Source organism: Aythya ferina (genome assembly GCF_964211825.1).
Source record: "Aythya ferina genome assembly, chromosome: Z".
NCBI classification, from domain to species: domain Eukaryota; kingdom Metazoa; phylum Chordata; class Aves; order Anseriformes; family Anatidae; genus Aythya; species Aythya ferina.
The window spans coordinates 44,982,475-44,996,122 of NC_140299.1; positions in this window are offsets into that span (position 1 = coordinate 44,982,475).

Sequence of the window (13,648 nt, forward strand, 5' to 3'; positions counted from 1 at the left end):
CACGTATTGATTTGAACCCTGTTATCCTGCAATGACAACTCAGAAAGTGCATCTGGAGAAAACAAATCTGCTTAGAAGTTTCTAGCCCTGCCTACTGGATATGACACTGAATGTTTGTCTAAAGTTTATGGAAAAAAATATCATGACCAGACAACTGAAAAAGTCAATTAATTTCACTATGGTTTCAAAACCATTTTTCCTCTCCTGGGAAAAGCCTTGGATTGGACAGTGAGAAATCAGCAGGGACTAGTTTAGATAATAGAAAAAAAAAAAAGAAAAAAGAAAAAAGAAAAAGTAGATATAGGAATACACAGGAATACTTTTCATCTACACTGGATTTTTCCTCTGAGTGCATTCTGGATGGTGCATATATCATAACATCCATGCCTATGACACACAATTGTTTTCTTTATAGTACCTCTTATGGGATGATCTCAAGGTCAGTAAAGCAGCAGATTGAAGAGCTGACATATTTTATTAGCTGAATGAAACTTCTTCTGGACACCAATTACATGATATCTGTAACATTTATAGAGGTTGCTTGCTGTTTATTTGCAATTGTAGTATTGCCTTTGTGACATGGACATGAAAAATTAGATAAAGAATCACAGAATCATTTAGATTACAAAAGACCTTCAGACCTTCAGTGCTCTGTTTCAATACTATAACATGTAAGATCCACTAATACCTTTCCGTAATTCTCCCGTTAGTTGCCTGCTTGCAGCTTTTATTCTGTGATTCTACTTTTCCCAGGAATGTAAAGTTTTCAAGCAGTTTATGTTACTTTAGGCTGAAATTTAACCACTAAAGCTGCTATATACACAGTTGCTTTCCCATGGAAGTGTATGTAATTAGCTTGGTTCCTTGCACTACAGGGGGATTCTGCTACAAAGGAGAAAAAAGGCTGCTGGTGTCACCTACTCTCTGTCAGCATTTCCATGTGTTTGAAACTACCTTAAAGTCCACATCAAATGAACTTCTACAGGGACCTGTCCAGAAAGGCTTCTATGATGATGATTTGAATTTGCCTGCAAATCTGGCCTGGATGTTTTTTACATCTTACTATGGCACCAGCATTAGGAACTCAATTGCTCCAGAAACCCTCAGGCATCAATTTAATGAGTGCAGGAAAAAGGTTTTTGATCTTCTGTTAAAATCAGACAATGCAGTGTGCTTCAGTGCACATGCTGTTTGAACTGAGGCTGGGGCTGTTCTACGCCCATACAGTCCATGGAAAATGAACAGGATCTCAGTGGGGTAATGCAGTCTTCTGCATATCTTTTCATAGATATGAAGTTAAATTATTTTTTTCCTATACAGCCAAATTGTGGATACTTCAGTTAGATGAAGTTAAATGGGATGAGTTGGGGATGTTTGAGACTTCAGACTTGCTTCCAGAAAATATTTGGAGGTCCACAGGGACTTTGTTTTTAGAATTTATTTAGATGAGTTTGAGAAATTTTATTTAGAAAGAAGGTAAGGTAGGAGGAAGAATGGCTAATGTCCTTAAGGAATCATCCCTGATTCTTTAAAAAGTAAAATTAGTGGTCATGAATAAATCTGTGGTTTGAGACCTAGTGTAAAGTAACGCAAGGATGTTATAGCTGTACCCCCAGCTTTAACTTAACTAAAACTAGACTTTGGATCAAGAATAAAAGTATTTGGATACACTCATTTTCCTTCTATCAGTGTATCAGAGAGAAGGGATATGGGTGTCTTACCCCTCAGGGCGTATCAGTGGTCTCCTACAGGGCCTTATTATGACCAATTAACTAAACTAAGAAACACATTGTGTTTTGCTTCTTGGCTTCTTCAAGATTGTACCAGTTAGCATTAAAAAGGCAGCCCTGACTAGATGGGCTGGACCTGAGACCTAGAAGAGCATGAATATGAGGTCTGAGAGCCCATTCTGCCTCTCATGTATTCTTCCTGGAGACAAATCTGATATTAACTCTTACACTCAACCCAGTAATGAAAAGTAATGTCGGATGTGAAAGGTTTTCACCACAATGTTTCTTGTAAACACTGAGACCCAAACTGACCATTAGCTCTTAGAAGCTGTCATTAAAAAGTCTCTGACTAAAACAATCCTCAGTGAGTGAAGATTGCTGGCAAGATTACAGAGGTACCAGGTATGTGTTAAGTAAAATTTACGTCATGGTAGATTACGATCACATACTTACATGACAGCTGTGAGTGACCCAGGGCCATTACGTAGTAACAGACATAGGCATCCTGAGTGCTGCAAAAGCTATGCTCCTGTAGTTGCAATACTTGCTATATGAATCTGTTTGGAGACACACACTTGAGAGCTGTGAAAAAGCCAAACTTGAAGGAAGACAAAAACAAATAGAAATGTCTTGCCATTCCCTTTCCTAATAAAAATCGGTTTAGAAGAATGTTTCAAGTGTGAGTGCTTTGGCCAGTTAGACCATTCTGACCATTTTCTAAATATGAATTTAAATGTATAATATTACATAAAAGATTTGAAACTTTTGTCCATAATTCTTGAAAGATGATCACCGTTATTTCAAATGAATATATATGAAAAAGGAAATGATACACTACATTGTTTAAGAACTTTTTTTTTATTTTTCTGAAGAAAAGCAGAATAAATTATTTCCTCATCTGTTGTTTACACATAGATTGCTAATGAAGTTTTAAAATGTTTAATGTGTCAAACTAATTAATTAATTGATATAAGGAGTCATTATATCTCTGACAAGTAGAACCTTTACAAAATCCATTATGTAATGTCTTTAACTTGATGGTAAAATCTCTTTAATATGAGTATGTTCTATGCCTAAGGTGTTCTGGGGTTGAATTATCCGGAAAATATCTTAGGTAAGCAGGCATTTAAAATGTTTTCTTGTGGAAAATTCAATACAAGATCGCTCAGAAGATTATTCACCATCATGTCAGTGCGAAGGAATGTCCTCAAGGAACATTCCTGGGCTCTTTGGAGCTCTGGTCCCTGGACTGTTGTCTTTTCTCCTTTCCTGTTCAGCATGTACAACAAAGCATTAGTAGAAAGGCATGAATGGTGGTCACTAGAGGCCCTGCTCTTAGCCTGCAGATGTTTCCCTCTTGTGATGGTACTCTGTAGTCGAGAACTCTGCTCTCTGCATAGAGGGGATTAGGTCTTGATGGGTGAAGCACACAGTCCAGGTACAGGGGAGAGCTACCTAGAGGAGGGGCAAGAACATCTCTGACTAAACAAACTGGTAGTTCTTTATCACTCTAGTTATTAATCTGGAGGTCTGGATGGGTCCCATCTAACACCAGAAAGACAACCTTCTTCTGCAAAGCTTGCAGAAGGATTAATAACTTAATTAAATAACCTAGCAAAATAGGAAACTTTCAGGTACAAAAAGCTTATTTATATCTGATAGAAGTAAAAAGCAAGATACTCTTTGTCTCAACCCATGATTAGAAATAGTTTGTCTTGAAGGGAAGGCCATTCTTGCCATCATTCATCATTTTGACGTCTGATGAGGACAACACAGTACCTCACTATCCAGCAAATAAGATATTTCCTGCTCTACTTCATTGCTTTATGTTTAAAGTTATATTATTATTATTATCATTAATAGTAATAATAATAATTCTTCTTTCAGAAACATAGGCCTCTCTACAGACAAATGGCTCAAAGATTCTAACCAATATGTTTTACATATGCATACAAATCTACTATATTAAACTTTTCTGGACAGATATCTATTAAAGTATGACAAGAGAACCTGGCCCTACTGGACTGTATTATGAACTGGTTGCCTTCTGGCTTTGAAATCGATTAATGTTACACGTTTTGACCTTCAAGAAGATCTCAGGGATGTCAGTCTCCCTGATTTTCTTGCATGTCAGTGCTTTGGACTAATGGGGTAAAGACCTGAAAATATGGAAATTTTTGAGAAGTCCTTCATTGGTCTGTACTCTGGTTATCTTGGTCTGAGCACCTGCTCTTATTTCATGCTGTGCCTCAAGTCATGCAGATATTCTTGAGGAATTGAGCTCAGCAGCCAGAATGAACTTTGATGAGTCATGAGTGCTTAGCACCTCTGAAAATGAAAAGCCACATGGACGAAGACGACTGTTGATGCAGAGAGTGCAAAAATTCCCTCTTACGTGCCAGTGTTAAGGTAACTATGGAAAGCAATGTCCCTATAAAAGAAATAGGCCCAAAATAGTAACCTCCTTCAATATAATGTAAGCCCCATGAAATCAGTACCAATGGCTCTGATCTTGGCAAAAAGGCTGCCAGTGCTGAGAATGCAGCTTGAATCTCTTATAACTCCCCCATTTGACTTCATGTTCACAATCTTGTGTAGGCAGTTGAGAGACACATATGATCCTCATCGCAAAAATAGATCTTGTTGACGTTCATCCTTTGCGGGTGTCTTTCAGCGGTCCTGACATTGTTTCTAATTGAAAGTTTTGAAGACTTTAAGGAAATTGACTATTTATTTTCATCACAGATTGTGCCTTTTTGGATAATTTGGCAGGAGGCACCTTCCCTTGACAGTGGTCAGTTCCTATTACATTTCTGGAAAGTGACTGCTCTTACGTGATCACTTCGCCTCTTTGTCTTCTTCCTCTTATTTAGTTATTTATTTATTTTTCTGGTAGTGGTTTCCCCATGAGCTGGTGCACAAAGTATCTGCTAAGAGTTGTGTCAGATGGGGTTCTTGAGTTGTTCCTATAACTAACAGGCGATTACATCAATGAAGACAAAACAAGTAATGTTACATGAAATATGCAAATCTAACATCCATGCATATGACTACTACTTTGAGTCATATATACCCTATATCCTGTGACCTCGCAATAGTCAGAATACCCAGGGGTCAATACTGGGATCAGTCTTAACTAACATTTTCAATAACATTCTGGATGATGGGATAGAATACAGTTTACGAAACTGCAGATGACATGAAACTGGGGGAGTAGTTGATTCACCAGAGAGCGTCCAGTACAAGAGAGGCCTGAACATGCTGGACAGAGTCCAATGGAAGGCCACCAAGATGATCAAGGGACTGGAACACCTTTCCTACAAGGAGAGGCTTAGACAGCTGGGACTGTTCAGCCTGAAGGAGAGGAAGTTCAGAGGCATCTCATCAATACCTGATAGGACGGTGCAAAGAGGATGGAGCCAGGCTCTTTTCAGTGGTGCTCAGTGACAGGACAAGAGGCAATAGGAACAAACTGGAACAAGATATTCTGTTTGAACATCAGGAAACACTTTCTTAGTGTGCAGGTGACAGAGCACCAGAACAGGTTGCTGATATAGGTTGGGGAGTCTCCCTCCTTGGAGATCTGCAAACATCATCAGGACATGGTCCTGGGCATCCTGGTCTAGGTTTCCTTGCTTGAGCAGGGAGTTGGACCAGAGAGGTCCCTTCCAACCTCAAACATTCTGTGATTCTGTGTTCTGGTCTGCATGATATGTTCCCATCTGTTTTGTACATATCTCAGTGCTCTTGAACCTCACTAACCAACAGGAAGAGGTGCTGTAGGAGCTGATTCATCATGGGAGATCTATGGGAGATCTGGCTTCTGCTTTACAGGTCTGTCTTCTGGAACAGATTTGCAAGCTTGTGGTCAATGCAGAGCCAGTTACATTGGTGAATTTTGGGGTTGTTTTTTAGCTGGGTAACTACATATAATGTTGAATAAAATTAGTAATTATATATACTTGATAAGACAATCTTGGGACAAGCGTACAGCTTTCAACCAGAATCTTCAACCAGAAATCTTACTATCTATAAAATCATCTGTAGCAATAATCAGCCTTAGCTGAAAAATCCCTTCTTATTATGTTTCCATTGTTCAGAATAAGGGTGGTCATTAAAAATTCAAGGTTTTGAAGTATCTTATTGTTTCTCTCTCTCTTTTTTCCACTGTTACTCCTTAAACCTGGTCTGAAAATGAGGACACTAAAAGAAATTTTACTGAAATAGGTTGGATTGATCAGCTGTCTGTCAGAGACCATCTTTTCTTATTTTTATTTTATTATTTATTAAGTCTGTTCCTGAAAATCAGACTCCTTATCTATAAAAGATGTAGAAACCAGACCCCAGATCTCTGGAATTTTAAATTAAAATTGCAGAAGATGGTGGGTTCAGTGAGCGATGGAGTGAAGATCCTCCACAGATCCATGAACACTTTTGTACTCCATGTGCCAGCTAGTGGGCACGTTGGGCAGAAAACAGCTTTATATTTTGAAAATGAGGAAGAGTTGACAATGCTGTTTGAAAATAAAGGAGTAAGACTTTTGAAGAGTATATGGCCTTGCAGATAGATTTTGATAGGGAACTGAATAAACACTGAGACAGCATTGTACCCATACATAGAAGATTATCTCAGCAAAAGAGATACATACCTGTGTTTTTTAGACTGCTTCTTTTTTTTTTATTATTATTTTTGACAGTGGCACGGGTATATATAATGTTATCCTGGCTACACCTGTAATGATTTTGTACAGAGTCAGAAAACTGACAGCCAGCTATATTTGTCATTAAGTCACTAAAAGAAGGCAGTTCACTGCCCAGAGCACCACATAATTTTTTTTCTGGCCTTAATGTTTTGGTAATTTGGGGAACACTGGCATAACTACAGTATAAGTCTCTTTTTACTCTTTGTTCCTGATAATGTTGCAGAGCTGTTTAAACATAGTTTTTTTTTCTAAGGTTAAAGAGACCCTTTAGTTTGCCTAATAGCATTTTTTATCAGTATTCAGAAGCAGAGTGGTTCTTTACAGGAAACCAGACAGTATACACAAAAATACCTGTTTCAATATATTTTGAATTATTAAATAAATATTTTTTATTATAGCTAAGATAATCACATATGCAGAATATCTAAGCCAGTGCATGAGAGTGTTAAGGAATAAACAATAAATGCAGTAGGCAATTAATTTGTCTCCTGAGAATGTTATTTCACACACAGACACATTTTCCTCTTTAATGTCAATCTTTAAAGCTGAGTTCTGTGAAGCGCTTTAATTAACCTATAATCATGCACTTATTTATGGTGTGCCTAGAAGATATTATCAAAATACAGTAGTCTATTTTCTACCTCCATTATATAAAATGGTCCAGGATCTGAATATCTATACAAACCAGAAAATTTTAAAAATAAATATTTTCAATCCTATTTAATATGTATATCTTGGCACTCCATCAAACTTTAATTGACAGCAGCCAGGCAAGGCATATACTCTTGAAAAGTAACAAGTCCCTGTTACTTCTTTTCATCTGGCTATCTGATAAAACTCCTTTAAAATTAGTATTCAGCACCTCAGAATCCATGCACACAGGGCTGGTATAATTTGTCTTTCTGACACACTTAACACAGCAAGTGGGTTTCTTGGTCCCTTTGATATAACAGTAAGATTAAAGGTAATTATTTCACTTTATGTGAGTAGTCGCACAATGATACAAGAATCACTCCACCTCCCTGTGGTGGGTCAGATCATGCTTATTTGTTCTCTGCAAGTTTGGTTTTAATACATGAGCAGAATAGTGATAAGAAAACCACTTGAAAAATTACTGTATTATTGCCCATAAATTTAGTTCTGTGATAACCTTTATCTAATTGTATGCTCCTTTCACCAGCCAAAGATTTTCTATCTCTTAATTGCCTAAGAAAAACTATCTCTCATTGATTCTACACTAAATATATGAACAACATTTGCTAAGTACTGACAGTATGCTCAGCCTTAGTAAATAGGGTAAGTTATATGATTTGTAGCCAAAGAAACAGAAAACAGTGGCTTCATATCTGAAGGCTGCATTTTTTTAAAAAATGATGCCCTGTACTCAAATATTTGCTGCGGTTTGCTTTGGGTGTGTTAGGTTTTATCAGTGGTGTGAGGCTCAGGAAGTCATTCATTAGTGCTTTGCTCAGTCTCGCACTGGTATCTGACTGCAAAGTTAAGAGTTGGTGTTATTAACTTCTAATGATGCCATCTCCTGGTGAGTAGTGCCTGTGCTGGTGTTATGATCTAAGATCAACACTGGTAAGATGGAAAATAAACAGCAAAATCAACAGGGCTGATAAAAGCATGACTGAAGTTGGAATGTGTGCACACTAAGAGTTGTGCCTCAGAGTTTGAAGCCAGAGTCTATGGTGACAGATACTTTAATAACAATAAAAAAAAAAAAAAATTCCTTAGGTGTTGTCAGATGCTCAGGGTATTTCATTCTTCCTATGCACTTGTACAGTGCCTAGCACACCAAAATCTCAAACCTGGTCAGGTTGGTAGGCACACTAATATAGCCATATTTTAACAAAATGGTGTTGCTTGCAATTCATGTTCATAGTTTCTCACATCATTGTTTGCAATGAATCAACAGACATACTGGTAATAATGTCTCATCTTCCTTATTCCATTACTTTGGGCTTTGTCGTTCTTTGCTAGTAGTACCTTCATTGTACAGTGCATCAAAGACTTGGCTTGTATATACACACAAAGACATGCATACAACAGTTCATTGACTTGATAGAATTCTAATAAACAACCTCTCTGCAAATACTGGACAAATCTCTAGTTTAAACTGTTATATCAGATAGCGTCTTAGTCTCCTGGCGAAAGTACATTGTGATACTGGCTTTTCTTGGGGCATCTCTGTGTAATACAATGAAAATGGCATTATCAATTCCACAAAATCACAGGATTTAATATTGTCCCAAGTGATCCTGTGGAGGGATCAAATTTCTTGTTAATTTTATCTTCACAATGAACTGAACTTGTTACAATTTTCATTGATGAGTATGTTTTCATATCTTAAATGATCTCCATGTCCTTTTTTTTCCCCCCAAAACTACTAAAAATTTCTACATCCTCTACAAAGTGAAGATGACAAAACATTACTTTTCAGTAATGGTGTCTCTGAGGCCAAATACATAATTATACTTTTCCTCATGTACTGGTAGGAAGTTCTACTATTTTTATATCATAATGACAATTCTTATTTGCTGCCCATCGATGTTTTTTTCTTTCTATTGTCTTTGCATTCCTGGTTGTTGTCCTCTTTTGGAAGTAGACCTACAGTCTAATTAACATGCCTATTACACTAAAGCAGTAGATTTTGTAGTGAATTTTGGCTTGTCTAAATGTTATCTCCCCTTCATATTTGCTGTATGTGTCTGACACATTCCTTTGTTAGTGAAGGTGATCTAGCTAGAAACAAGGTTAATAAAACCAGGAAAAAATCCCAGAGGAATGAGTAAGTGAACCTGGCTGAATGCATGGCTGTGCCTGGTGTCACTACAAAGGGGTCAGTACATGTCTATGTGGTCTTGTTTTCACTTCATACCACTTGAAAAGGTTGCAGTGTTGAGCACAAGGAATATGCATTTGCCAGCCAGTTTTATATGTGCATATAATTACCTGTTGGAGCTGTTGCACTGGAGGGTGGCCTATGTATCTTTAAACACAACTGTCTTACTCTTGAACTATTGCAGCTGTTTTTGGTTAGCATCGCTCATAACAGGCAGTGTTTAGCTGAGGGGAGAAGATGGCACAGGAATGCAATGAATTGGCTTTTGCTACATATTATTGGATATGGCTGGACATCATGTATTGCACAATATTTCTGCACAAGATTTTTTTTTTTCCCACTGAGTTTTCACTCATATCTCCACAAAAGCAGAACTGGGGTATAGCCTCTGCCAAGAACTGTGGAATGGAAAGAGACAAAGGAGGGAGAACACTCCTATTTTTCTTGTTTCCTTCTAATAATATCCTTTATCCTTTGAAGACCAATGTTAAAAGCAATAAGAAATTTCCAACTTCGATTTTAACATCTGGATACTTTGTCTTAAAGTATGTGGAGGAGATCCCAACTGAATAACAAAGATAAACATCAGGAAACATTGTTCTCAGCTTTTATACTAGATTATGAAGGCCATCTGATCCTTGATATGGATTGAGCTCTGTTTTCCTCTCTTCTGTGCCGGGGCTGGAATGCTTAATTTAGTCAATGACATTTATGATGCATATTGGTAACACTTAAATCATTTGTGCAAACCTTTTAGACAAGAAAGTGATGGCAGACCAGAATTTTAACGCAGTCCAGTGAGAACTTTGCATGAAACTTAGGAGTTACTGAACATCTTTACCTTCTGAACATCTTTTACCTTTTACCTTAGAGTGCTGTATAAACACACAGAGGGAATTGTCCATGATGAAAGATCATTAAACAGAGTAACTTTTCTATACATCTTTCCATACTTAGTCTTGAACTGTTAAATGGATAAGAATAATGATATCATCATGTTTCAGATCCATATTTTTGAGGGAAATTTTGGATTAACAAACAGAATAATAATATTTGCTCAGATTTGTAAGTAGGTCTCTCCTACTTTGATCTACCTACAACAGTGGGGTGGACTGTCCAGCAGTCTCTGCCCCACGAGGTGTCTGAACAAGTTGTATTACTAGTGCTGCATTATACAGTTTTGAGGTGAGAGGACATAATGTTGCAGCTGAAGGCTTACAAGGCTTACAAGGAAAGCATGAGACTTGCCAGGTCTGTTAATCTACACCTCTCCTCCTCCCCCCCCCCCCCCCCCCTCTTTTTTTTCCCCCCTTTCTTTTTTTTTTTTTTAATTTTGGTTCTAAGAAGCTGTCTTCAGAAGAGTTCATCTATATAGTCAGGTAGGGAGGATCTTTGACATCTAGTCTTTTTGATCTTCTGTGAATATCATGTTTCCATCATTTTACCACTTCTTCAACTATAATTAAATATTTCATGGTACTTAAATATTTATGTGCATTGTGGAAAGAGGTAATCTTGGCCTTACAAAACCAGGAGAGTCAACTTTCCCCATAAAATTTTGTAAAATTTTACTAGACATTCTCTGTCAGTACAGGAGACAGAACTATTTCATTGGCCTATACAGGAGACTTCCTCTCAAATAAACCTTTTTGAAGTGCTTTCTGAGTAGGATGAGCCAATGTTTAGTGGGGCTCTTCGTGACTATAAAATAATTTAATATTAATCACCGTAGTGTTTTCTGGTGATAGAAAACTCTAAATGAATAGTTTACAAACATCTGTCATAGTCCTTCAAGGCTCAGTCTTGTGACCCAAGTCCCAGTTTTACGAGAGGATGTCAGTGGTGAGCTGTAAGTTATTTACCACTTTTAGTCTGCAAAAGAGGGAGCATATAGGCCACTAAGACAAACAAGATAAGGAAATAGAAATAAAGACAAACACAGAAGTGAGATTGTTAACGTGATACTGGTTAACAGGAATTCAAAGCAAATTGAATTGAAAGTGTCACAGATTCCAGAAAGAGTTCCATTATGAGAAAATATAAACCCAGAGTAGAAGAAAGATGGAAACTGGCAACTCACTGAGCCTGAGAACCAGCCTGCTCCAGTATGCCCCTAAAGCCAGTGTTTCCCTACATGTGTGCTGGCTGCCTGGTTTCTGAGTTCGCTGGGTAACTGGAACATGTTAGCTTAGTAGCATGCCTACTCCAGCCATCACTATGTGTAACAGCCAATGAAAAATATTACATTGATCCTCAAAATTTGTGTGTTTGATTCTGCTCATGTCTCTGTGGCTGGTGAAAGATGATTTGATATGTCCCAGGGAATGTGTGAAGCTCACAGAAGTTCACTGGCTGTCAGAAGAAAAATCTGATGAGTCCACATGGCCAGCGAGGCTCAGTGTGGACAACATGACTTCTCTAACTAATGGGGCTATAGTGTCGATGCTTTTCCAACTGTTTGATTTCGAACCTTTACCAGTGTTTCTGTCCTGGTACTATCACAGTATTTCTTCCAGGTGTTATCTTATAAAAGGTGTCTGAACTGAAGCCTCATAGGCTGCCTTCTAAGTTTGTAACTTTGCTGCCTTTGTAATTTTGTATTTACTGCTGCAGCAATTGAATAGAGCTGTTAATTAAAGTTATTGCAGTGCCAGCATATACCTGAAGAAAAATGCTAAGCCCAACATACTTAAGGCATCTTGTTTTATTCTGATGGCATATGGTAGCTTTATGCCCTTGACAAGAAGTCTTCCTCACAGCAGCACCAGCCAAGGGCAAGGTCAATGAGCCAAATATGGAAAGAGTTATGTGTTTTAATGTGTCCTCTCTGACCGTGAAGGTGCATTGCAATCACAAGGAGTATTCATAACTCTTGGGCAGTTCAATACAGCTGCTCATTGGTCTTGGGTCTCCATGTAAAAAGTTGAGATGGGCAGGTGATTACAGGTGATGACTGCTGGGTGACTAGATAAACACCCCCCTTCCTCCCCTCCCCTCACCCCCCTTACGTGCACCTGTAACTTGCAGTGAGGCAGTCTACGCTACTGTAAAACCTTTCTAATAAACAGGAGCCAAAATATAAAGTTGCTATGGAAGTGTGAACATGGAAATGGTGGGTGCAATGATCCAGACACACAGCCTGCTACACACTGTTGAGTTCATGAAAGATAAGTAATGAAATGTGTGAAGGTAGACCTAAGCAATCTCACATGTCAATTATAGAATCACAGAATAACAGAATTAAAATAAAACACCCTCCCCCCAAAAAAAAGAAAAAAAAATATCTAGGTAACCTAGTGGGGGAAATTACTTCTTATTATGTTTTGACTGACTGGAAAACAAAACAAAACAAAACATTTTTTTTCATAGTTGTAGGTGAGGGAAAGCTGTTGGCACCTATAGGCACCATTGACACTTCTTGCAAATAGAAATTCATCTCTCCTAGCTAGGAAGTCACCTTGAAAGATAAATGTCAGATACCCAAAGAGCCTAAAGAGTGACACTTTTCTAGTGCCTGCAGATGTAAACTGGTCTTTCAGGCTTGTGTTAGGAAGCCTTGGTGCACTAGATAGTATTTGTTTAAAATGGATAGCTTATTTTAAATGAGCAGTGTGTTATGGGCAGATGTCAGCCTGTCCCTGTCAGTCAGTCCCTGTGATGTGCTGCTGGAGCTCAGAGTAGTATGGGTTGGTGGAGGCAGCCCCCACTGCTGCAGTGCTGCCCCAATCTGGGACCTTATCAGCATTGTGCCCTGAAGAGAGGCGGAGGCTGTGCTGGTTGCAGGGGTGAAGCTGTGGAGGCCAGGCACGGGATGCACCATTTGTTTTAGTTTTTGAGTCAACTGTGAAGAGCGAAAAGTCTAGGGCCTGTGAAGCATTTGATAAATATTTCTCTTTGAGGGTCTTTGCCCTGCCCAAACGTAGGTGCATATAGAAAGGGCACATGCATGAACTCGTGGCAACAGATGTCTATTTTGCTGGGACGTGCCATTTTTGACGGAATGGTCCATAAAAAGAGTTAGCATGAGGCTGGAGAGTAAGCATGACTGTTTGCTATAAACAAACCTTTTAAAAGTGACTGTAATTGTGGTGTTAGAAGGTTAGCCTGGCCTACATGGTAGCAGTGGAGGAAAATAATGCTTTCTTTCATCTGTTATTTCAAACAGCTGGAGACAGATAAAAGCAGAGACAGTTTTAACCTAAGCAAAGATTGTGACTGCATGCTTTCCTTTGTTCTTTAGTGCTTTCTGTTTTCGTCCTTCTTAGTTATATTTTTTATTTGTGAACAAGACTATGCATCGATCAGCTTATGAATGCTTTTATTTATTTATTTTTTTCCTTTAACTTAAGGAGATACCTGTTTCTCTT